We start from the raw sequence: 27,827 nt of genomic DNA on the forward strand, positions 1-27,827 counted from the left end.
TTGAGAAGATTTTTAAAGTCGGTTGATAAGACATACAATCGATAACATTATTAAGATAAACTGAAGTGTAAATTTCAATTTCATCGGGACATTACCAATCGTAATCTTTGTTCTTGCGGGAATCTTCTTTTTACACGCTTGCTCATCGTACTGGCTTCATTTTCTATTCCTTCACTATGCAGGGCTATTAAACACTGGAATACACTCCCGCTTGACATAAGGTCTACCCTAAGTAAACTAGTTTTTAAACATAAATTGCTCTACTATTTCCTAAAAAAGGAAAATTTATAAACTTTATTACTTTTTTCTCACTTTCACTTTAAACTTGACCTTGTTGAATCTATGACTCTGTTTGAGTCATAGATTGTTTCATTTGCTCTACTAATACAGTCAATTGTTTGTTATAGTAATATTTACGTATGCATTTATTTATTTAACATATTATGTATATGTTTCTATTAATGTAATTATATGTTTATAATATATAAATATATTAAGTATTATTTTTTATATTTCCTCAATTTAATAATGCATCGTCTACTTATTTCTCGGTTTGCTCAATGGTTGACTGGTCTCTACCAGGGTCCGGTGTTGAGTCACTGTTTTCACAATTTCACTGTATTAAAGTTTAAATAAATAAATAACTTACCAACGGTTGCAAACACCTAATTGTTAGAAAAACACTATCACTGTGGTAAAGTGAGATTTATGCTTGTTATCACTAGAGAGGTTTTGTTTTGCTTATCATTTACGCCGTGCGCGCGTTCTCATTGCGTTACGTCGAATACTCACCGGTGCACGCGACGTTCCTACAAGAAAACGTGCTGACTTACAGTGTGTGAAAATTTTAAGATTTTTAGATTTATATTTTTATTTATACCAGAGTTTGAAGACGAAGCTATTTAACCAGTGCGTGTTGCCAGTGATGACTTATGGAACCGAAACATGGTCCTACATGATTGCCCGTATGCAAAAGCTACTAGTTACTCAGTGGGCTATGGAGAGGGCTGTACTCGGAGTCTCTTTGCGTAATAGAATCCGAAACGAGGGTATCCGCAAAAGAACCAACGTAATCGACATAGCCCGAAGTATAAGCAAGCTGAAGTATAGGCATTGGGCTGGTCACATAGTTCGAAGAACCGATAGTCACTAGCACTTGTGGGTGATGCGTAACACTCTCACAACGTATTTTTACAAGAGCGAGATCTTTCCTCACCGCCACCGTGCCTATAATATCCAGACTCGGGTATATATGCGGGATATATAAATGACATTCTAATGTTGTAATGAATGTGTATACTATTTGTCGTATTTAATTTGGTATTTTTGACGTAATCGCTTGTCTTGTAACAAGTCATGCTCGCCATAATGTCCACATTGGTGGAGGTGTGGTGGGACTTGGACAATAGTACGGCAACATATTCTATTAATAAAATATTTCTATATGAACTTAGCATTAAATAATCAAAATTTTATATTTGATTTTATTTATTTATTTATGTATTTACACTTTATTGCACCAAGTAAAAAAAGAAATAACAAATACAGTAAATATTAATGAGAAGTGATACAAAAGGCGGCCTTATCGCTAAGCAATCTCTTCCAGACAACCTTTGGGTAGAGGACATTGAGAAAAAGACAAAGAGTAGGTGGCGCACTATTATATAAATATTATCATATACAAACATATATACATACATACACATATAATATATACACAATTAAATATATACATAAATATATACATAACATACACATACTTAACAGCACACAAACAACAGAAAAAAAATGACGAAGGAAAATGAAGAGAGCACACAGGAAAATAGTACTAAAGTGAGAGGTAGTAAGATTTAACAGAGGTTTTGAAGCTAGTAAGAGTTTATTATCATATCAATCGTTATCTGTTCACTGCTGAACATAGGCTTCCCCTACTGGGAAGTTTTGCCAGTTGCCACGCTATGCATGCGGGAGGGAAACTGCAGTTAGCTATTGTTGATGTATAAAGAGGAACACTGCCCATTACCATGCCTCAAACATTGAGTTCCCTTATTTGCCTCCTACTTGATACCTTTTTTTTTTATACGACTTAGAATGGCAAACAAGCTGACGGACCACCTGATGGAAAGTGGTAACCGTCGCCTATATACATGAGCAGTACCATGGACATAACAGTACACATACATACTGTTTCGCCCATGATACCCCTCCCCCCATGCGTTGCCATTCCTGAGGACTCAGGTGTTATTCCTCTGTACCCAGTAAATTCACGCCATATTCCATCCTTCAAACTGAAACACAGCCATGCAAACACAACTGCTTCACGGTAGAAACACGAATGGAACAGAGGTACCCAAGCAATCGACTTTTGTACAAAGTGTCCCTACAGAATGAATGTGGAAGAAGTGAAAGAGGTTTATTTGAATCGAAGCATTTGACTTTCCATACTGCTACCCTGTCTTTCTGCCTACCCTAGTGACCCATTCTATGCCGGTACCACACGGCGAAGTAATATGTTTAAAGTTAAAAAAAATTAAGATTTTAAATAAGAACAACCTGTATTTATAAATTATATTGTAGTCAGTAAATTACTTCAACATGGCTTATTCGTGAGCCGTGAGAGATTAAAATAAGGCAATTGTCTTGATAGCATGGCAATTGTAACTAAGTAAACCTACGTACTCTTTTGTTATATGTTGATAACAATTTGAGCATGAGAACACTGTAAATATTACATTTTGTGATGTTCGTAAGTATTACCGTAGTTTTTAATAGAATTGAATGAAAATGTAAACAAAGGAATAGTTGACCAAACCTAAGATAATATAATATTGAACTAACCAAACTGCAAGTCATTCGCTGATGTCTAATAGAAGGAGAAATAAAAATCTATTAATTGATCGAATGTTTGATTTGTTACCAATTTCATTATTTTTAATCGACTTTAAAAAAGTTTGTTCCTCATCACTGAAGAGTAATTAAACAAGCTTGAAATTTTTTGTATCCGTTTTATATTTGGTCTCCGCAAATATTATCACATTTCTCAAATTATCTTTTTCCCCTCCCCCATAACATATTAGAATAGTTAGATTTGTTATAAAATTGATATTAATATAAATATTACATTTAAATTTTTAGTCAAAAGCCAGTGCTTTCTCAGAAACAGGGAAGGATCAATGTAACGGAAATTACAGGAATTTAGAATTAAATTAACTTTTATTTAAATAGATTTGCCTAATAGCGCTTGACTACGTTAAAATTATTAAGGTTTTTTTGTGGAACTACAAGATCCTTCATTAATTGTGGAAACATACCTCTTACTTACTCTCATTCATGTATTAGCTTCATGTTGTTCAGTAAGCTATGGAGACGGTTATGCTTAGAGTTTCTTTGAGTTATGGAATCTGAAATGAGAATATTCGAAGAAGAACTAAACCAACATAGTCTGAAGAATAAGTAATCCAAAGTGGCAATGGGCTGGTCATGCAGCACGAAGAACCGACCAGCGATGGGGAAGAAAGATTCTTGAGATAGTGATTCCGTATACTTAAGCGGAGTTTCCAAAATGGAAAAGAATGTGGAAATGTTCTCCCTTTTTCTTTTTCTCTGACTGCGCGCGCGCGCGTGTGTGCATGTGTGTGCATGCGTGTGTGCATGCGTGCGTGCGTGTGTGCGTGCGTGCGTGTGTGTGCGTGTGTGTGCGTGCGTGCGTGCGTGCGTGTGTGCGTGCGTGTGTGTGTGTGTGTGTGTGCGCGCGCGCGTGAGCGTATGTGTGTGTGTGTGTGTGTGTGTGTGTGTGTGTGTGTGTGTGTGTGTGTGTGTGTGTGTGTGTGTGTGTGATGCTGTTAACTTCACCATTTCTGAATGGATATTGGTGATTGTCAAATATTTATACTCGTTAAATTATATGAGATAGACAAATATCAGAGTGATTGTTACTGTATAAAGCCAGTTTGTTTGTTTGTATGTTTTGTGTTGCTGAATATAAATCGTTATCGTTAAGATGATAACTATGATATATTAAATTTAAATGACTGGATGAATAATAAATGAATTTATAAGTCTTTTTTTTATAAATATAATGATATAAATTTATTGAAAACATGTTTTGTATATGCAGTTGGTAAGTTATTTGATCACATGCAAGACAATTGTGTTAAGTTTTATATTGAAAATGACGCACAAACGTTAATTATCTGGATGAAGTTGATTGAGTACCTTCAGTACTCTATCAGAATACTAGCAATAACTTGATGCTTCGCTTGTGTAAACTATTTACTTAAAAGTATTAAACAATTGAAAATTTACTTTTAAATTAAATTTTCTAAATTAAAAGTAAGTTTCTGATTAAAAGTAAGTTTGTAAAAATTGTTTTAAATTAAAAGTAAGTTTGAGAAATCAATTGAAAAAATTATTACATTCTAATGAAATATTCGAACATGCTTAAAAGTTAGGTCCTCTAAGTTAGGATTCTTATTTTAATGAGTACCGTAGAGGGAAGCTTTGTAGAAAATTCATCCGCATGGGTAATCCTGTCCCACTTATCATTACGCCGTACAGTAGCTTTACTTGCATGGCTGTGTTTAGGTTTGATATGATAATGAAATTATTGGAGGCATTACACTGTAGTTCTTGTGGTAGAATGAACTGAGATCGACATTGTAATGTGGATCCGGTCTTATTCATGTATAACGCGGTTTTTTTTTATGCAACTTAGAAAAGCAACGGTCCATCTGATGGAAAATGATAATCGTCGCCTACAGACATGAGCAGTACCATGGACATAAGAGGTTAGACACAGACTCAGGTGTTATTCCTATATTGTTGTGTTATTTTTTGTTGCAATCAGCAGTATTCTATAGAGATGAAACTAGTCGGGCATCCTCGAATTTATAACGTGAGTGACGTTAATATAAATAATTAAAATATCTTCTGTAATTACAACGAAATGAAAGGAAACGAAACGAGACGAGACGAGACAAGACGAAACAAGACGAGACGAGACGAGACGAGACGAGGCGAGATGAGGCGAGGCAAGACGACACGAAACGAAATGAAATGAAATGAAATTTATTTGCCAGAAACATTGTAGATAATAAAATTTAATTAATATACTGTCGATAATATACAGTAGGTAAATAGAATGCTAATTCTAATTCATTTGTAATGAACAAAATTGCAATGCTATGAAATTACTATTGTGTTCCAAGGATGAAGGATGTTATAATAAGTGTATTTACAATTGCTGCTGATAATGATGATGACACGTTTACTTCTATCCGTTGAACCCTGATATTATGTATACAAAGTCTGCCTGTCATGGGCAGTAGCTTCAAAATGAAGCGAGATATGGAGAATAAATTCTATCAAAGATATATAATACTGTAAATATAAAAATGAGTTTATCTATTTGTATATTCATTACACTTTGATATGAAATAAATTAAAAATAATTAACAAAAACTCCCGTGGGTGTCGTAAAAGGCGACTAAGGAAGCTTAATTGTCGAGAAATGGGCACCAACGTCCCTCTTAAAACATCACCAAACGCCTAACTGCGTTTGCCAACCTGCAAACTGTTAAAACTGTTAACGACTGATTTAATAATAAGAAATTTAAAAAATGAAGATTTTTGTTCCGGTCACAAGGATAAAAACGCCAATAAAATGAATAGCTTTATTTGGTAGCTTAAAAGCTAGTTGTGTAAACTTTATGTGTGCTTATATGTCAATTAAAACTATCTATTTTGGTTTTATGTTTTTGAAATTACATGAGGAAGGTTATTAAAATAATATAATATTATTATGTTTAACGATCTCTTTTCATTTAAGAGTTTCCTCTTGTCGGTGCAACTAATTCATGCATCTTCCTCCAGCCAGCTCTATCCCAGGCCATATCCTTGATCTCCCTATACGACATGACACCTAGTGTTTCTTTTATCTGTCCCATGTAGTTATTCCTCGGTCTTCCTCTTCCTCTTTTGCCCTCTATTTTTCCTTCTACTATGCTTTTAAAATAATCGTCATGTCGTATAAGGTGGCCCAGCATTTTGCCTCTTCTATTCTCTATTATTTTAATTAACGTTCTTTTCTCGTTCACTCTTTTTAGGACTTCCTCATTCGTTAGTTTTTCTGTCAAGCTCATCCTTTCCATTCTCCTCCATGTCCACATTTCGAATGCCTCAAGCATCTTTCTCTCCTTCTGCGTCATTGTCCATGTGAGGTTAAAAATATGAGGTTAAAATTTGAATAAAAGAAGCTTTATGACGGGGAGAAAAATGTACAGGTAAAATGTAGCGCAGCGGTGGGCTTTCGCTTTGGGTGAAGAGGAACGGGGTTCGATTCTCGGTTAGGGTAATTTAAGAGATGATCTCTTCTAAATTATCTCGGGTCTAGACCTAACAGCATTCTGAGTTGCGCCTTCAGATGTTCGTTGATTGGTTACTTGTAACATACCCAAGGTTGAGAAGCAGTCTATTGTTAGTAATTATTATTATTGTTAATATATCTTATTTTAATAACCCATTAATCTTCTATTGTTGTAAATAGATCCTCTCCATAAAAGGAAGATATACAATTTCAAAATTAAATTGAAAACATTCTCTGAGATCTTTTAAAATATAATATTTATGATTATTTGTTATCATTCAGAAATTAAGAGGAAAATGTTCGGCATTGTTCGCTAACTCGGCAATTATTTTCAGGTTTCCTTTATCGTTACTTGAACGAATCTCTCGGAATTTTAAATGTTTGTTGCTGTGGTATTTTCAAATGTACAAATCAAAAGTACGTCCACAAAATTATATTATTATTTATCACTTAGATTATGCTGATGATGAAATGTGTTATGATAAAGAAAACATACCATATATATATATATATATATATATTATATTTAATAGATAGATAGATAGATCATCTTTATTGTTTTTCCCATAAGATTACAATAGTAAACTTATTATAAATATAAACAATTACAAAAAAATACCAGAATTATTACAGTTTACAATTACCAGAGGGAGACTTTGTACAAAATTCGTTTGCTTGGGTACCTCTGTCTCATTCGTGTTTCTACCGTGAAGCAGTTGTGTTTCCATGCCTGTGTTTCGGTTTGAAGGGTGGGATATGGCCTGAATTTACAAGGTACGGACCCTGTAAATTCAGGGAATAACACTTGAGTCCTCAGAAATGACAACGCATGGAGGGTATCATGGGCGAAATAGTATACTCTGTTATGTCCATGGTACTTCTCATGTCTATAGGCGCCGGTTACCACTTTCCATCAGGTGGGCCGTTAGCTTGTTTGTCATTATAGGTTGAATAAAAAAAAATACTGTATGAGAGAAGAAAAACATATTTTTGATTTATATTTTTTCTTTTCTGTGTTGAAGCATCCTTGATGTTGATAAAATCCGAGTTTCAAAGGCATCAAAGTCAAGTTGGTTTATTCACCTCGAAGTAAACATGTTGACCCCATATTATTTCCATATCAGGTTCGACTACTAACTTAATATGGATATTTGAATGTCAAGCCCTTATATTTTAATTGCCTCGTAAAAGTTTCCTCGAGCTATATATATTTTTATATATATACTTTAATATATAGTGCATATATATTTATTTTATTTCGTAAATAATAAAGACAGCTTTCCATTACGATATTACAGGTAAGAAAATGTTGTAAAGTATGTCTTTTTTATACAACTTAGGCTATTCTGACACTTCCCTATGGTTGACTGGGAGAGAATGCTTTTAGCATTAAGTCCGCCATGTACACATATATGTACTAATGAATAAATAAATAAAAAAAAAATGGCAAACAAGCTGACGGCGCACCTGATGGAAAGTGGTAACCGTCGCCTATAGACATAAGCAGTACCATGGACATAACAGAGTATACTGTTTCGCTCATGATACTCCCCATGTATTGCCATTTCTGAGGTCTCAGGTAAATAAATAAATAAATAAATAAAAATAGTAGATGGACCAATTTTGGCATCGTGTAAGAGATCGAAAGGTTTTGGATTCGCCCGAATTTTTACGATTATGTCATTATTTAATATTTCATCACAGGCTAATAGACTTGTAAAAAATTATTTACTTTCATTAAATTATGAGGAAACTGAGAAATTCATGAAACCCTGATCCTGACTGTGTAAATATATATACGCACGTACCTAATTATGCACGAATGCACAAGCATGCACGCACGCACTCACTCACTCATACACAACATATACCTACACACGCGCGCGTACACATACACACACACACACACACACACAAACGCGCGCGCGCGCACATTACACACGCACATATATATATATATATATATATACACACACACACACGTACTCACCATTTTACATAGTTTTCCTTATTTATTATATATATATTTTATATATATATATAAATATACTAATATATATATATATACTCATATCACACACAAGATACAGGTCTATATATATATATATATATATATATATATATGCAGATATATATCCTATATTACTTTGTTTATCCTGAACAGATAATATAAATACTAAATTCTTACAATACAATACTAAAATACAAAATGATTTTTGCAATAGATATATCCGATATCGGCGATTTTTGCTCATGTGTTTAATTGAAATTGGCGTTATATATATTTTTTTTTGATGGGTGAAAATGGTATGGTAACCCTGCCTGCGCTAACGGTATACGCTTGCGGAGCACCAGTGAAGGGTGATGGATGAGAATGAAAATAGGCCAGTTAGCTCATCACGATGAATTTATCAGGAATTAACCATGATAGTTTCAAGGGAGAAGCGCGAAGAGGTCGACCTGGTATATTGCTAGCAATGGGATTCTCAGTCCCCATTACTAACAATCCCTTTCCCCCGTGGCGTTATATTACGCAAAACAAAACAAAAATATGATTAATGCAAAATCTATTTATAACTACGAAATAACAATTTAAATCACAATACACGCAATCATAATAAATTTATTTATTTACATATATTATGCTTCCATGACTGAAGTCGCTGTTTGTTTGGTACAATATAATAATACATATATTTATTTTATATATTATAGTATTATTGAGTGCTGGAGAAGGATGGAGAAAATTAGCTGAAGGAATCAAATTAGCAATGAGGAGGTCCTGCTTAGAGTTAAAGAAGAAAGACAAATTATTAGAACTATTGAGGACAGAAGGGGAAAAATGTTGGGACACTTGATACGACACGACGAACTTATGAACATTATAATAGAAGGTAAGATAGAAGGAAGAAGGGGAGAGGGAGACCGAGACATAGTTACATCAGGCAGATCAAGGAAGGAGTTGGTGTCGTGTCGTATCAAGAGGTGAAGAGACTCGATGAAAATCGTAGTGAGTGGCAAGAGCTCCACCGACAAGAGCGCAGCTCTTAAATAGATAAATAGTATTATTGAAGTTAGCTCTGTCGCGTCTGTGCTGTCATTGTACTTAAACATTTTTCAAAGTCAATGAACCATGGACGTTTGTAAATGATAATGTAAATGAGCTTAATAATAATTAAAAAAAAAAAGATAAAAGATTTTCTCTGCCACGATAAATACAATTTGTTATGTAAATGAGACGTTTGAACGCATAGATTAACGGCGTATTGTTTGGTTTGGATTTATTTAAATATATTGACGTTGTTTTTAAAGTTTCCAAACATTTATTTTGCCGGCCGTCGAATGACAAATAGTTCACTATAGTCTTTTTTTTTATTATAGTTAAAAAGTGAAATATATTTAAAGCGCCACGAGATTGCTTTGCACCTTGTTTGCAGTTCTGAGCCCTTATACTCGTATAAATTTTGATTTTTTTTTATACAACTTAGAATGGCAAACAAGCTGACGGTCCCCCTGATGGAAAGTGGTAACCGTCGCCTATAGACATGAGCAGTACCATGGATATAACAGAGTATACTGTTTCGCCCTTGATACCCCCCATGCGTTGCCATTCCTGAGGACTCAGGTGTTATTCCTCTGTACCCAGTAAATTCACGTCATATCCCACCCTTCAAACAGAAACACAGTCATGCAAACACAAGTGCTTTACGGTTGAAACACGAATGGGACAGAGGTATCCAAGCAATGGACTTTTGTACAAAGTCTCCCTCTGGTAAATAAATAAATGATTGAATAATAACTATTATTGTTTGCAGATAAAGATAATTATGGTACATAAAAATATCATCATCATCATCATTTCTGCTGTTATGATCTGTCCACTGCTGGGTATAGGACTCCTCTATATTGGGTCAACATTCACTATTGGAGGAATTTTATTAATAGTTGCTACGCATGGCAGGCGAGTTAGCAACCGCAGTTTTGTATTTAGTGTTGTTTTAAAAAGGACACTGTCGTTCCTTTGATCATTAAGTTCACCTAATCGCCTCTTACAACGTCTATGGGTCAGGAAGTAATGACCCATTCTATGCCAGCATCGTATGGCAACTAAAAATATATTAACGTGGTGTACCACGTTAATATATTGTTCACGATATGTATATATCGTGAATATATGTTGTCTTGGTAAATAAGATATATATGTATATATATATATATATATATATATATATATATATATATATATATATATATATATATATATATATATATATATATATATATATATATATATATATATATATATATATATATATATATATATATATATATATATAATATTTTATAAGGTGTATTCAATTACTTACTACTAGTTACTGTGGCACACGCATAAAGGAAAGGAAAGAAAGGAAATTGTTGGTTTATATATATTTTTTTTTTTGTTGCTTTTTTATTTTCATTCTTTTAGCTTTTTTACTGTGTGTTATGTGTATGTTTTTATTGTAATTTGTGTGCTGTAAGTAATGTAAATAAATTATCTATCTATCTATCTATCTATCTACTTATTATTGTAATATGTATGCAACCTTATGTTTAATTTTTACTCGGTATTATAAGGTTTTACCTTCATATGTACAGTTTTTACCCTTGAACATTCTATAGTTTTATTCCAGTTTCTCAAAGGTTGATTGTAAGAGATCCGTCTATGGGACAAGTTTGCCATCACATATTAAATATTTTTAATGTGTCCAATGTAAATTATGTACAATATAGATTTTATAATACAATATATATAAAAAAATATACAGTTGTACTGGAATTGTTTTTCCAAGAGACTACAGTATAGGATATTTAAAAATATTTCTGAAATCTCATGTTATTATCTATTTTTTAAAAGAACATAACATAGTCTGGGATACAAAAACGTTGCATTAGCTACGGCAGCATGCATGCACATTTGCATCTCAATTATTAAGGATGAAAATAAGCATTAATAATAATAATAATCTATTATTATAAATAAGTAAATAGATACATAATTTATTTGCATTACTTACAGCACACAAATAATAACATATATAGACATAAATAAAAAAAAGATAAATATATATACAAAAAAAAAACAAAATACATAAAAGACGTAACACAATTTTTTCTTTTCGTGCGTGTGCCATAGTGATACAAAATGGTCACATCTCGGTCTATTGCTTAGTCCTTAAAAGAGTAAAACACTAATATTCTATTGTGGTCAAATTATTATTTATGCTTTGACTACCCCATTGGAAATTGTAGTCGCGACTGTACTTTTTTTTATTCAACTTAGAAAGTGCAAACAAGCTGACGGCCCACCTGATGGAAAGTGGTAACCGACGCCTATAGACATGAGCAGTACCATGGACATAACAGAGTATACTGTTTCGCCCATGATACCCCCCATGCGTTGTCATTCCTGAGGACTCAGATGTTATTCCTCTGTACCTAGTAAATTCACGCCATATCCCACCCTTCAAACCGAAACATAGCCATGTAAATACAACTGATTTACGATTGAAACACGAATGGGACAGGGGTGCCCAAGCAAACTTTATATCTAAGAAAATGATTTTAATGATTTTCTGTAAGACCAGAGACAATACTTCTAATTTATCTAATACTTCGAATCTAATTTAGGTTCAACAATTTTTAATAAATATATTTTTAAATTACATATTTACATTTTATCTATTACTTGTGTTTGTTTGCAATTGGATTTTGGCATTTTTCCTTATTCACTTTAAATAAATGCTAATAGGGAGTATCAACGTCAAACAGTGATCGTCATTGATCAAAAACATGTTTAAATAAAAAAAATGACATATTCTATGTTGTAAGTTTTTCATCAAACGTACCCAGTCAAAAAACCATTAGGATTACATCAAAATTGTAAAAAAAATGTCTTTTCTAGTGCTGATAATATATATATTCTTTATTGCACTAAAACATACAGTAACAACAATAAGTTAATAACAATGTTAGCAAAGGCGAACTTATCTCTAAAAGAGATTTCTTCCAGTCAACCTAACGCAGTGGCATAGGAAGTAGTGAGTGGGCAGTAGTAGTGCAAGACAGAAATTTAAATAAATGTTTATATAAATTATAAATAATTATATATATATACATATACATATATACACACATAAACATACATATATATACATACATACATATACATATACACACATACATACACACGTTAAATACAACATATAAATATCAAATACAAGAGAACACAATGATGACAGTCTTCTAATCATTTTTATATTTAAACTAAATTGGAAAGATAGAATGATTTTAATCTTTTTTTGAAGGAACTGCTAGACGGGCTATTCTGAATACTCACGGGAAGTTTATTCCACAGCTGTACAGCACGATCTGCAAATGAATTACCCATAAAATGGGTTTTACAGCTGGAAACTTCAGTACCCTGGACTGGTTCAGACAAAGACGTCTAGGTCTGGAAGGAGGAGGTAACAATTGGAACCGGGAACGAAGGTAGGAAGGAGAATTGGGATCATTAAGGATATTATATAGGACCGCTAGGACATGTGTCTCATGACGCTGTCTAATTGGGAGCCACTTTAAACGAGTGCGGTATTCCGAGACATGATCATATTTTCGTAAGCTGAAAATAAACCTTATCGCTAAATTTTGCAACCGCTCAAGCTTATTTAGCAGCTCCTCGGTCATTTTTTTTATTTTTATACAACATAGAATGGCAGACAGACAAGACAGACAAGCAGACGGCCCACCTGATGGAAAGTGGTAACCGTCGCCTATAGACATCGGCATAATCCAGAATGGGAAGAAGAATAGATTGTGCAAGCATAATTTTGGTATTGAAAGAGAGAAAGTATTGGAGACGTTTGAGAGAGTGATATGAAAAATACATCCGTCTACTAATGTCATTAATATGAGAGGTCCACGATAATGTACTATCCATAATAAGTCCTAAGTTTTTCACTTTATCATTATAAGATATCTCAGTACCCTCGTATACCAATGGAGGAATCTGAGACCATTCCAACTTACACCTCAGCCTGCCACTACCGACAATCATAGCTTGAGATTTGGCCGGATTAACAATAAGACCAAATGATTTAGCCCAGGAGTGAATAGCCAGTAGATCATCGTTTAGAGCTGAAGTTGCCTGTGTAACCTCAGACAGCATAAAGTGACGGTACAACTGCAGATCATCCGCATACAGATGGAAGGGAGAAGTAATGACTCGAGAAATATTATTAATAAAGATAGAAAATAATAAAGGGGAAAGTACACCGCCTTGAGGCACACCAGCAGTTAATGAAGCCCAGTTCGATAAACCATCATTGGTTCTAACACACTGCTGACGGCCGAAAAGAAAAGAAGAGAACCATTCGATAACTGGACTGGAAACGTTGACTGCACGAAGGGTGCCGAGGAGAACGTCAAAATCAACCGAATTGAAAGCATTACTGAAATCCAACAAAACAATTGCAGTCAATTTTGTGTCATCCATAGCCCGACGTATGTCCTCTGTAATATTAAGAAGCGCTCCAGTAGTGCTATGAGAGGGTCGGAAGCCCGATTGAAAGAGGCATAAAAGGTTGTTAGTGGAAAGAAACTTAAATAATTGGCTGTGAACAATGGATTCTAAGACTTTTGAAAGAATAGGAAGAATAGATATGGGACGGTACTGGGAAAAGCTAGTCGGATTAGCAGATTTAGGAAATGGTATGACGTAAGCCTTTTTCCACTGTGATGGGAAGACATTATGCATGAGAGAAAAGTTAATTATGTGAGTGAGCACAGGCAAAATAACATCCAACACGGGAAGGATCATATCAAGGCTCACATTATCGCTACCGATAGCTTTAGAAGATAATGATCGAATGGTTCTCTTGACAACATCTACAGACACCAAGCTAAAAGTGAATGGAAGACAATCGGGTGGGCCAAGATTAGAAAGATATGAGATAGTATTTGCCTTAGTCACAATACTGAGTGTAACAGGGGAAAACGAAAAATGATTATTCAGAGCATTAAGATCTAAACCGCTCTGACAATTTTCTGAGGACTTACCCACCCCCAGTGATTGGAGAAATTTCCAGATTTAGGTCTGAGAAAGGTTTTGAATAAATAATTTTAAAATATGACGGTCCAAATGGAAGTTTTACTTCCTTAAATCATCATTTTGTCTGAACTTATATGGTGAAGAGGTAAGAATACAATGTGTTATGACTTACGTCCGTCCCTAGAGTGTTGTAAGAACTAACCGAGGGAATAACGCATATATAATGTACAAATATTATACAATAAAAGGAAAACTTGATATACTCATAAAAGCCTATTCCAGGTTGTTTTAGCATTCTTCTTTCTTTTTCAATCGATCCCGAAAAAAGGATTAAGTTCTAAATTCTGTGGTATTTTTTTTTAATTGTTACCTTTTTATTTCTTTTTTATCTAATAAGATATATACTTTTAGATTGGTTTCATAGAAGTTTTATCAAAATCGAATTAAGGAAAGGACAATTTTTAATTATTATAATAGGTGATAACAGAACAAAGATCCCGCTTGTTCTTTTGTACCAGTGTATGATAGATAAGTGTAAACGGATTCACTGGGAATTAACCATGATAGTATACAAGGGAGACCATGTGATGGTCGATCTCATGTGTATATTCCTAGTGGTGAGATCTTGTATTATCAATCACTCTCCCTCCGAACCCCAATTCCAAAATAAATTTGTTAAAGGACGGTAGTAATTAAGCCCGCATTCCCCGTACACATTGGCGGGGTATCGATGAATGATGATAGATGATAAATAAAGTCGAGTTAGTCCATCGTGACAAATTTACTAGGAATTAATTAAATAATTAATTACAATTAATTAGTCGTAAGAGGCGACTAAGTGAAGGCTAGGGTTGGGCAGCAGCGTCCCTCTTAATACATCTCTAAAGCCTGACTGCGATTGCCAATCCGCCCGCCAAGCGTGGCAACTACTGACAAACTCCAAAGAGTGGGGCTTATGTTCAGCAGTGGACAGGCAAAGGTTGATATGACGATGAATTAGTTTTTAAGGGACCATGAGGAAGTCAAATTCATCCTCTTCCTCTATGCTAAAACATATTTAATTAACAAGGTACTAGTTGTTTGAGCTCTTTTACTAGTTTATATTCATACATTTTCGAGTTAACATCCTGTGGGAAAACATCCAACTACACATATCTAATCGTAAATTCTAAGCTTTATTTAAATTTACATAATTCCTGTTTAAAGCAGAATTCGCGTTTTTTCTTCTCTCGGACATTAATTAGTTTTTTTTTTGCATTAAAAATAATTTTATATTAAAATTAAAAAGCAGCCTATATCTTTTCTTTTCCCATACAGTACGTGGTTATAAAATTTTATATTAATTGTTTAAACTGAAGGCATTCTAAGATAACAAACAAACAAACTTACTTTCACATTTTTTTATGTAACTTAGAATGGCAAACAAGCTGACGGCCCAACTGATGGAAAGTGGTAACCGTCGCCTATAGACATGAGCAGTACCGTGGACATAACAGATAGATAGATAGATAGATACACTTTATTGTTTCTCCAAAAGATTACAAGAGTAAACTTATTATAAATATAAACAATTACTACTACAAAGTATACTGTTTCGCCCATGATACCCCCCATGCGTTGCCATTTCTGAGGACTCAGGTGTTATTGCTCCGTACCCAGTAAATTCACGCCATATCCCACCGTTCAAACCGAAACACAGTCATGCAAACACAACTGCTTTACGGTTGAAACACGAATGGGACAGAGGTACCCAAGCAATCGAATTTTGTACAAAGTTATCCTCTCCTAATTCTGGTTCAATACAGTATTTGTGTTTTTTCCATTAATTATTTTTCCGCATTAAAAATAATTTAATATTATATTGAGTATCCATTTGACCAAAATATGCATGCAAATGTTACTTCCTGAAATGAGCCAGTGACTTCAAGAAGGTAATTTCGAAAGGTAGTTTGTATACGAATCGAACTGAAACCAGTTTGTTATATAATTTGTAGAGGCTTCAAAACGTCTGATAGTTTAAATCACCTATATTATATGCGGTATCATTATTGATTGTAAACTGATTTTGATCATTAATATTAAATGATAATTTATTTTCGTTTTCATCACGTAAATTTTGTAAGAACAGACATACTTTTTAATTTTTTTCTATAAAATACTTTATTATGTTCATATACATATCAATATTATTACAGAATTACTATTATAGTATTTTTCCATAATACGAGTAGCTATGTCAATATATAATAAATAAATATATAAATAATGATATTTTATAATAATTATTGTAACAATTAAGGTCCCATGGCTCAGAAAGAGTCTTTTTCCATAAGACTAGAATTACTTAGCTAGATATGATATACATTTCTGTTGAGTTTTTTTTCTATTGTATATACATATAAACAGCTTTTGTTTTCTAGACAATGGAGTTATATATATATATATATATATATATATATATATATATATATATAACACAGGGGGCAAACGAGCATGCGGCTCACCTAATGGTAAGTGACTACCGCCGCCCATGGTCACCCACAACACAACCTATGGCATTGCAGGTGTGCTGCCGGCCTTTTAAAAAGGAATGTAGTCTTTTCTTGAAGGTTATGTTGTCGTATCGGTTCGGAAATACTACTGGAAATATTTTTACTCTATCACCATTACCACCATATAAAATGCCACGTAGAATGCCGATGGCCGATGATAGGATGCCGAAAAAATACACTATATTCTATTCTACGATAGATACTTTGCATAATATACCAAATTTGGTGCTAATCGATCGAGTTATTTCAACTGACATATAAAAGAACTTTTACATAATATTACAATTTTTCAATTTAAGAAACTTTAGTTCTCGACTATGCTAATCTTGTTCAAGTTTTTGCGACTTCATCCCTCGTCTAACGTTGAGCGATTTTGCAGAATTTCAACATTAATACGAAAAGTAGGACATTAAAGATTGCTAAGTACGATTTTTATTACTTTTAGTCTTTAGTATGAATACTTTTACAATTAAAGTTTGCGTTTGTTCGTATTAAAATCGTATAAGAAGTATTAACATTTTAATAATAAATTCGTTTTATTTCAAAAGAAAATGTTGTGGCCAGGAGAAAGGGTCGGAAAACTTTGGCCTTTTATACGTATAGGTATAGATGCCTTTTTGAGGAAAAGCTTCTTCGAGATATCCTAACAATAAACTCCTCAGAATACAGGAGGACATTATCGTCAAAAAAGGTATTGAAATTTTTTGCGAACTTTTCACTTTGACAACTTTTAGTGCCACATTTAGATATATTTGTACGTAAGTATATTCTGAATTTTGCTGCTATCTACAGCCTAAATCTCTTAATGACAGACGATCATTTTGTAGTCGATTGCTAATGTAAAAAATATTTGTATTAAGTAGCAAGATTGCTATCAAACCGCTGAATGGGTTAAATATATGAATCTAATAAACAACCTCACTTGCAATCAAGTGGTAAAAGATAGAACTGTTTCATTATTTTCGATATATTAATCGAATATTCCAATTTCCAATGCATTATTATTGTATCCATTAATTTGAGAAATTAAAAATTAAATTAAAATACTATTTAAGAAATATTTAAAAGGTTGTCCTTCTCTCTCCTTCTTGCTGTACCCAATAGGGTCCATAATTAATGTTGTAATGTTATCTACCAACCACTTTGTGGAACGCAATAAGAAAATAAAAAAATAAACAAGAAAATCATCTCCGTCGTAGCAACTTATACTTAGGTATTTGTATATTTGTCTTCATATATAAATGTAAATGCGTAAGCATTATTTATTTGCGTTTATATATATATATATATATATATATATATATATATATATATATATATATATATATATATTATACGTATTTTCTTATTATTATGTGTAAGTATATTTTTTATTTATATGGTTTATGTTTTTATTGTTTACAGTGCGTTAATTTTATCATTAGGTTTTTTTTCTCTTTTTTAGTCTTATTATTTTTCTGCAACGCTTTGACCAGACACAATTTTAATTATTCCTCTTCACCTTAAGGTTGCCTGGAAAAGATCGCTGTTTAGCGATAAAACCGCCCATGGTTGTCTTTAGATGTTTTTCTTTTATATATTCATTTTGTTTGTATACATATATTGTCAATCTTTATAATCTGTATTAATCTTTGAAGGGAACAGTAAAGTTTTCTATCATTCATTTATTCATTAAATTTCATCTGATTTAATTTAATATTATTAATTTGTTAAATTAAAACAAAAATGTGTTAATTTAATGTAAATCAATTAAATAGTAAACATTGTGCTACCTCTGTTTTACCAAATTTTGTTCAATGATCGAATATTCAGTCGTTAATCGCTTTTAGGTAAAACAATACATGTCAAATTAAAATTGACAGCAAATTTTGAATAATTTTAGGCTATTATAACAAAATGTTGCCGAAACATGTAATCAGGAGGTGGATATTTGTAAATTGTTAAACGCACACAGAAAAAATTGATCGGCAATTAGGTATTAAAATTTGAGTAAGTTTAAGTAATTTTTTATATGATTGTGGGTCTCAAAATACACTGGGCTACCCCTTCCTTTCCCGTGAGTGTCGTAAGCGGCAACTAAGGGAACTTAATGATCGAGAGATAGGCAGCAGTGTCCCTCTTAAAACACCAAAAGTTTAACTGCGGTTGTTAACCCGACTGCCGAGTGTGGCTACTTCTGGCAAAACTCCACTTATGGGAGAAGCCTATGTTTAGAAGTGGATTCTTACGACACCCATGGGATAAAAAGGGGTGGCCTATTCTATGTCGGAACCACACGGCTACCATTTTGTTACCTAAAACTATTTAGTTTAAATAGTGTATTAGCGTAAGAATAAAAATGAGATACAACGAATAAATTGGATGCAAGTGGCTCAGGACTGTTCTTTATGGCAGTCTATCGGGGAGGCTTATGTCCAGCAGTGGACGTATAATGGCTGAAATGATGACGATGACTACGAATAAAGATGGTGGTTATGGAATGACATAAATTTGATTATTTTCAAGCCATATTTCTTTTTGAAAACACGTCCAGTTTCACTAGTAGAATTCTCTATAAGAGATCTTTGGATATCAGCCTGTATATGAAATATATATTAAGGAAAAGGTTAACTCAAATAAATTGAAACCTGTCCCTCGTCAACAAAATACATCTTGCGCGACGTACAATGAACTTTCGAAGGTATTTTCGTGGATCGGACATGAGATCACCCTTGATTTATTTTAATGGATATTTTTTACAAAACGGATTATCAATGACAGTTATTGATGGAGGTAAAAGTGGTTAAATATATATGAAATATAACAGTTAAATATGAGTTATCCATTCTATTAATTTATTATGTATTTTAAAGGCGATGCAATAAAATTCTATCTAAAAATCTATCCTGTCCTATCCTATCAGCCTTTAACTGTCCACTGTTGAACATAAGCCTCCCAGGGGGGAAAAGGATTGTTAGTAATGGAGTTTGACAGCTTCATTGCTAGTAATATGCCTTATTAGGTCGACCTCCACGTGGTTCCCCCTGGAAACCATCGTGAATAATTCTTGTTGAATTCGTCACGATGGGCTAACTGACCTACTTCATCCTCACCTATCATTCTTTACTGCTGCCCCGTTGGTGTATACCGATAGCGCGGGTGGGGCTACCATTCCATTATCATCCATTAAAAAAAACAAACCTCCCTCATGGGGTTTTGCTAGTAGTTGCCACGCTTGGTAGACGGATTGTTAACCGCAGTTATTTATGCAGATGCAGACTCAAGCTTCGTTTTATATTATTTAAAGGTACGATTATTCGGAAATCAGTTATACGGATTTGCAATTATCCGGATCACTAAATATAGCAAGTAATATTTAAGCAAATCAAATAAATAAATTTTATTTGTTTATATATATTATGGAAATTTTATATACTTATTATGTATTAGGGGATTATGTATTAGGGGATAGTTCGAGGCGAGATGCTGCGACGTACTCACCTGGAAGAAGACATTTCTGACTTTCGGATGAAATAGAAATAGCTGTTAGAAACAATAAATAAGTTTGTTACACATATATATGTGTAGACGTTGTTAAAAATGAACATGAGTTTTATCTTTTTTTGTGGTTTTGAATAACCATCTATTAATTATTATATAATCGTTTATAATGAGGTTATAAAGTTGTTAAGAACATATGTTAAGTAATCATCGCATCTAAGAGATAATCATAAGCAAGCAACATGAGTTGTCATTCTGTAAGTAAAACAATGTATAAAAAAATAACATATCGTCATGCACTCAACTATCCAATTATCCGGATTTTCGATTATCCGAGTGCCTTGCGATAATAATTAGTCCACAAATAAGCCTATTATCTCGGAAAATGCTCCTACGGGTGTTTGTTTGTTGTGTAATAACTTGGAAAGTTTCAATGTACTATTATTATCATTAGTGGGAATTCAGAAATTGTTCGTCAACAAGGTGAATGATATTTCAATGATTGATTCATAGCAATTATTAACGATAAACAATGTTCAATCAATCATCGCTTGAGCATTTTATAAGTGATTCCTCAATAATACGTCACTATAGATACGAGTGTGAAACAATATGAGTGTTTAGAACAAACAAATTAATCGCATTGTCTATTACCTACAGTGATTCTCAACCTTTTTTTTTTGTTGCGGCACATATTTAACGATTTCAAAATTTGGCGGCACACAAAGAAAAAGATAAAAATTATTTACTTACTACAACACACTGCGTAAATAGTTTATGACAAAAATTTTAAATATTTGCAAAATTTGGCGGCACACAAAAGTGCCGCGGCACAGTGGTTGAGAATCACTGGTCTATTATCTATTTTATTTATAACACAATATATTTTTTTTTATATATATATATATATATATATATATATATATATATATATATATATATATATACTGGATTTTTAATTGTCATTTGATTTTCCGCTCTATCTCGGTTTTTCCGTAATTATAGTTCCTTAATTATACTTATTTCCTCTCTTAATTTATTGTCTCATTATATCATCATCATTATATCAGCTGTTAATTTGTTCACTGCTGAACATAGTCTTCCCCCATTAAGAAGGGTTTTGCCAGTAGTTGCCATGCTTGGTAAACGGGTTAGCAAGTCTTTGCTGATGTTTCAATAGGGACGCTGTTCCCCTCCCTCGTCTACTAAGTTCCCTTAGTTGCCTCTAACGACGTTCATGGAAAAGGAAGGAGTGGCTTATTACTTTTACTAGATTTATTGCTAACTTTGGGATTGTCGCCGTGTGGTCCCGCCATAAAATAGGCCACCCCTTCCTTTCCCGTGGATGTCGTAATAGGCGACTAAGGGAGGGCGAGGGATGGGCTGGATTGTCCCTATTAAAACATCTCCAAAGCCTAACTACGGTTGCCAATCCGCCTGCCAAACGTGGCAACTACTTGGCAAAACCTCTCAAGGGGGAGGCTTATGTTCAGCAATGGACAGGTAACGGCTGATATGATGATGATGATGTTAATTAATAATTATTGAATAATTTAATTATTCCCCGTAAATTTTACTCTACTATAGTAGTACCAGAGGGAGACTTTGTACAAAAGTCGATTGCTTGGGTATCTCTGTCCCATTCGTGTTTCAACCATGAAGCAGTTGTGTTTGCATGGCTGTGTTCCGGTTTGAAGGGTGGGATATGGGGTGAATTTACCGGGTACAGAGGAATAACACCTGAGTCATCACGAATGGCAACGCATGGGGGGTATCATGGGCGAAACAGCATACTCTGTTATGTCCATGGTACTGCTCATGTCTATAGGCGACAGTTACCACTTTCCATCAGGTGGGCCGTCAGCTTGTTTGCCATTCTAAGTTGTATAAAAAAAAAAATAGTTATTCTAAAGCATAGTAGTATTTATTCCTAATTAGGTTAATCCGTTATACTCATGTATGGCTGCTGGCACTGTTATTTCAATAACAGGATATATCAAGATTGTTTACTATGCTATACGAGTAATATTATATTATAAACATATTATTATTGTCTATGCCTTTATATAGATTATACACTTCAAGACGGACCACTAACACTTAAAAAACGTTTCAAGAACGATCAGTTAAATTATCGGCTTAGCTATTTTTTTTTATACAACTTAGAATGGCAAACAAGCTGACAGCCCACCAGAAAGTGATACCCGTTGCCTATAGACATGAGCAGTACCATGGACATAACAGAGTATACTGTTACGCCCGTGATACCCCCCATGCGTTGCCATTCCTGAGGACTCAGATGTTATTCCTCCGTACCCAGTAAATTCACGCCATATCCCACCCTTCAAACCGAAACACAGCCATGCAAACACAACTGCTTCATGGTAGAAACACGAATGGGACAGAGGTATCCAAGCAATCGACTTTTGTACAAAGTCTCCCTCTGGTATAGTCTTATTTATTACAGATATTTGATTATTTAATAGAGAGAAACTTTGTACAAAAGTCGTTTGCTTGGGCAACTCTGTCTCATTCGTGTTTCTGCCTTTTGAAGTTAGTTTGAAGGGTGGGATATGACAGTGAATTTACAGAGTACAAAGGAATAAAACCCGAGTCTTCAGTAATGGCAACGCATGGGGGGTATCATGGGCGAAACAGTATATTCTGTTATGTCCATGGTACTGCTCATGTCTATAGGCGACGGTTACCACTTTCTATTAGGTCGGCTATCAACTTGTTTGCCATTCTATGTTGCATAAAAAAAGATTAATTACAAAGATAGTTATTGCTTGCAATACCGGAAATTGACGTGAACAAAAAAAAATGTTAGACGTTTTTTTTACACGCGTTACTCCATCTAAATGTATACGATCTACGTAACGCCGAACCTTTTTCAACTGTTTATAAACCATTAGAATGATTATGCATGCGTCCGCGCTGCCTTCGTACTCGAGCGGTGATCGTTCGAACCTTGTACTAAATTGCGGAAGGCCGCGTGCTCTCGCTGCGTTAAGCCGTGGTTACGAGTGGTTGGTGTTGGTACCTCCAAATCATATTTGCATAAATAAATATTTTAATGATCACGAGGATCTTTTAAATAAATAGATTTTGTTTGGTCACAAAAAATAGTGGCTTTAGTGATGACATAATTAAAATGGGACTAAAACGGGTTTACCTTATTGACCGCTAGAATAAATAATTTAGGATTTTGTTCCGCAAAATAACACTGACCGTGACAATATAAGTTATTTTAATTTAAAAACTAAATTACTGAATCGATTTTGATAAAATTCTTACGGGACCAATCTGATAGTATATACTATCGGAAAAAAATGCTTTTCTAAATCACTTTATATATAATGGAGTTCTGAGTTAACAAACATAAGAAAAGGTACAACCCAATTAGAATATATAATAGAATCTTCTACTTTTTAAAGTCGGTTGAAAAGGATAAAATATTTAAACATAAAAAATATATGTGAATTTAGAATGTTCTTTTAGATTCGTTTTCTTTTTTAAACTTGTAGTTTGCAGCTAATTGACTTATAAAGTGCTTCAGCCTGTCTGTTTGTCTTATAGTCTCTCCTGATTCGAATCAGTGCAGCGTAATACTGTACTAGAACTCGAAGCATTATTAGTCACTAGTTATTTCTCGCGACTTTGTCTAGATGAATTATGATATAAAGTTTATAAAATAGAATAGAAATAATCTTTATTCAAATAGACTTATGATTATGAATAATGTATTTCTACATGTTAATTTAGTAAATGTTCTATCTTTGTGCTAAATTCCATCCAAATCCGTTTAACCGTTAATTGAGCGGTTGAATAACAAACATCCAAACATGTTTATTTTTCACATTTATATTATTAGGATTGTTATTTAATGGATTACAAAAAAATAGAGGTCACTAGTGTATTACTTTTTTTATATCAATATCTTATTTTTAGGATTCCGTAGCTTTATAGGTGAAAACGAAATCATTATAGGATCACTTTGTTGTTCGTCCGTCTATCCGTCTTTTAAGACCTTTTTTCCTCAGAAAATCGAATCGTGGAGGTATTAAGTTTAAATTAATACCAAATATAAGTCTCCGTTCCCTTAGAGCTATGAAAGAAATTAAACTTCTATGTCAACGCAACATTTGCAAAGGAATCAAAATCTAAAATAGTTCCCGTTGACATAGAATCATGAGATTTGAAATTTGAAAATCCAAAAACCGAAAATTTATTGGTAACACAATATGATTTTTAAAAATTATGATTATGAATGGAATCTTCGGTACAAAGAACCTAGTCACTTGGCCGTTTTTTTTAATAGTTTCAAAAATAAATAAAAACATGTGTGTGTGTGTGTGTCTAAAAACGACCTTATACAATTAAAGGCAGCATGTTTGTAATTATACATATAAGAAAATGTTAGTTATCTAATTAATACAAAGTAATTTAATGGCTAGAGGAAGTATAAATATAATCTGTGTAATAAAATAACAAAATAAACCCATAAAATAATATGCCATTAAAGTGGGCCACGGGTTTGATCTGTTTGCATTCCGTTTCGTACATTTTATATTAATAATAATATGATTTTTTATAAATATTATTTAATGAATCAACGTAAGTTTAAAATATGTAAATTAAAAAAAATAAACCAAAAAATATGCTTCTTTTCTCATTTTTAAGATACGCGTAATAAAAAAATTCATTTACCTATTTCTATTTCATAAATAATAAAATTTAAAATAATACATTTCTTAGTACTTTTCAAATTGACAAACATAAACCTACGAAAGAAAATAAACAAAATATCTAATATTAAATATATAATAATAATAATAAACATATATTAAATATTCTATGTGTGAAATGTTTTCTATTTTCCATATATTACTTAATTTTAAACTTTCGCGTTGTTTACATATATATTTTTAAAAATTTTTGTTGTATCAATTATAAAAAAAAGGAGAAAAATAAAAATTCTGCAGCGAAGAAATTCATTCAAAAAAAAAAAACAATTCACAAAAATAAACATTTTCTTTTAACGTACTACAAAAAAATAAATACTTACATGAAAAACGACAAATTTTTATCACAAGCAACATTAATTCACTTATCACACACACACACAAATACATACACAAAACAATAAAACAAATACGAAACAACAAGACACTTGTTTGTTTATTTGTTAAAAAAAAAAAAACAAAATAATTATGCGCAGGCGCGTGTATTCGCCGTCTTGTTTAAATAAACATTAAACTATAGATGCTGTGAAAACTCAAACATTGCATATTGTTTGGGATGGCGACTCTTGCTTCACATTGCGCACACACCAAAATGTTAGAGTATGCAAATAACAGCATAAAAAAAAAAACATAGTATCAAATGTAACAAGTTTTTCTCTCAACTGTCTCGCAATATTGTTATTTGTATCTAGTTATATAAGTTTATATTGTGGCGAAAAGGTTACATTTAAAGTTTAGACTTTCGCGCTGTACGAGTATGTCTTATGTTTTATAACAGACGGGAAAAAGTCGATTGCTTGGGTACCTCTGTCCCATTCGTGTTTCAACCGTGAAGCAGTTGTGTTTGCATGGCTGTGTTTCGGTTTGAACGGTGGGATATGGTGTGAATTTACTGGGTACAGGGGAATAACACCTGAGTCCTCAGGAATGGCAACGCATGGGGGGTATCATGGGCGAAACAGTATACTCTGTTATGTCCATGATACTGCTCATGTCTATAGGCGACGGTTACCACTTTCCATCAGGTGGGCCGTCAGCTTGTTTGCCATTCTAAGTTGTATAAAAAAAAATTACGTGATGGTATGTTAGTCGAGATAATTCAGGTAGATTGTCATAGCTTATTTTACCCTCCCAAAGAGGGTTGACGTCAGGCAGGTGGCCGGTCGTAAAACTAAAACCAAATCTTTTTGTAATATGGATAAAATCATATTACGCCGACCCCAAATGATTGGGATAAGGGTAGGAAGATAATGATGATGATATCATAGCTTATTTTAATAATTATAAAACATAAATATCTATCTCATAAAACATAATATTACATTTTATTGGATCGTCTTATAAAAGCATCAACAACTTGTATGCGAGCGTTTATTACAAAAGTTTACATCAAAAAATATTTTCTAAACAACTTACTCTTTCTGTTCTCTTTTGTACTTTATTTTTTAATACTTATATTGCATTTTCTCGATGTTTTTCATAATACATTTTTAATTTTGTATTTTTTATTTTATACCATAGTGTAAATCATGATTTCAGGCGTTAACGATTCGCTGCTGAACAATCACCCTTTTCCATGCAGGGTGATTTTTGTTAATTAATTATGACTGTAATGCATAATTTGTGAATATGAATTAAGAGGGAGACTTTGTACAAAAGTCGATTGCTTGGGTACCTCTGTCCCATTCGTGTTTCAACCGTGAAGCAGTTGTGTTTGCATGGCTGTGTTTCGGTTTGAAGGGTGGGATATGGCGTGAATTATAGGGTACAGAGGAATAACACCTGAGTCCTCAGGAATGGCAACGCATAGGGGGTATCATGGGCGATACAGTATACTCTGTTATGTCCATGGTACTGCTCATGTCTATAGGCGACGGTTACTACTTTCCATCAGGTGGGCCGTAAGCTTGTTTGCCATTCTAAATTGTATAAAAAATAATACAAATTAAAAATATACAAATACAAATAATAAATCAAACGTATTCGTATGCAATTACAAATCAATAAATATACATGTATAGAGATAAATTGTAAATTCCAATTCCGGTAGCCTTTAACAAATTATCCTGTTCACCTTTATAGAGGATCAATGAAGGCATACGGATATATTCATATGAATTTGCTTTTGAGAAATTATACCTTTGTAATATATATTGATGTGGTACCGCATTCGAGTATTCTGACACTTCCCTATGGTTGACTGGGAGAGAATGCTTTTAGCATTAAGTCCGCCATGTACACATATTTGTACTAATGAATAAATAAATAAATAAATAAATGTGGGAATGGGAATCAAATTTGTTTATATAAATGTGTTTTTGTATTTTCATATTAGTATTATTTTTGTAAGATATTTTGTAAGGGAGGGGAGTGAGCTTGGCCTTTTGAAAAATGCACATACATACTTTTATTAATTTAATATACTTTTTTAATATAAATGTAAATATACATATATATTTACATTTACATTAAATATAGTTATAACTAGAGTTATTACAATGTTCTTATGAAAAGTAAGTACTTACATGAAATTTGTTTGGGTATAGCAAAATTTAATCGATAGGCAGCTAATGTATATGAATTAATAATAATTTAAA

The 27,827-nt window shown here is 33.1% G+C and overlaps 1 protein-coding gene across 2 annotated transcripts in view; it reads right to left on the reverse strand.

The window, feature by feature from the left end:
* LOC113523358 (proton-coupled amino acid transporter-like protein pathetic) overlaps positions 1-25,740 on the reverse strand; it is a 60,065-nt gene extending 34,325 nt beyond the window's left edge. Inside the window, exon 1 of one of the 2 annotated variants that reach the window (XM_026909297.3) lies at positions 25,554-25,740. The gene's annotated coding sequence lies outside the window, so the exon portion shown is untranslated. Of the gene's footprint in view, positions 1-649; positions 809-25,553 lie in introns of those variants that run through there. The other variant, XM_052895314.1, reaches the window with a different exon arrangement.
* Between the last annotated feature and the right edge of the window lie 2,087 nt (positions 25,741-27,827).

The sequence above is a fragment of the Galleria mellonella genome, unplaced genomic scaffold (assembly GCF_026898425.1).
Source record: "Galleria mellonella isolate WM207_F2 unplaced genomic scaffold, CSIRO_AGI_GalMel_v1 utg270, whole genome shotgun sequence".
Lineage (NCBI taxonomy): Eukaryota > Metazoa > Arthropoda > Insecta > Lepidoptera > Pyralidae > Galleria > Galleria mellonella.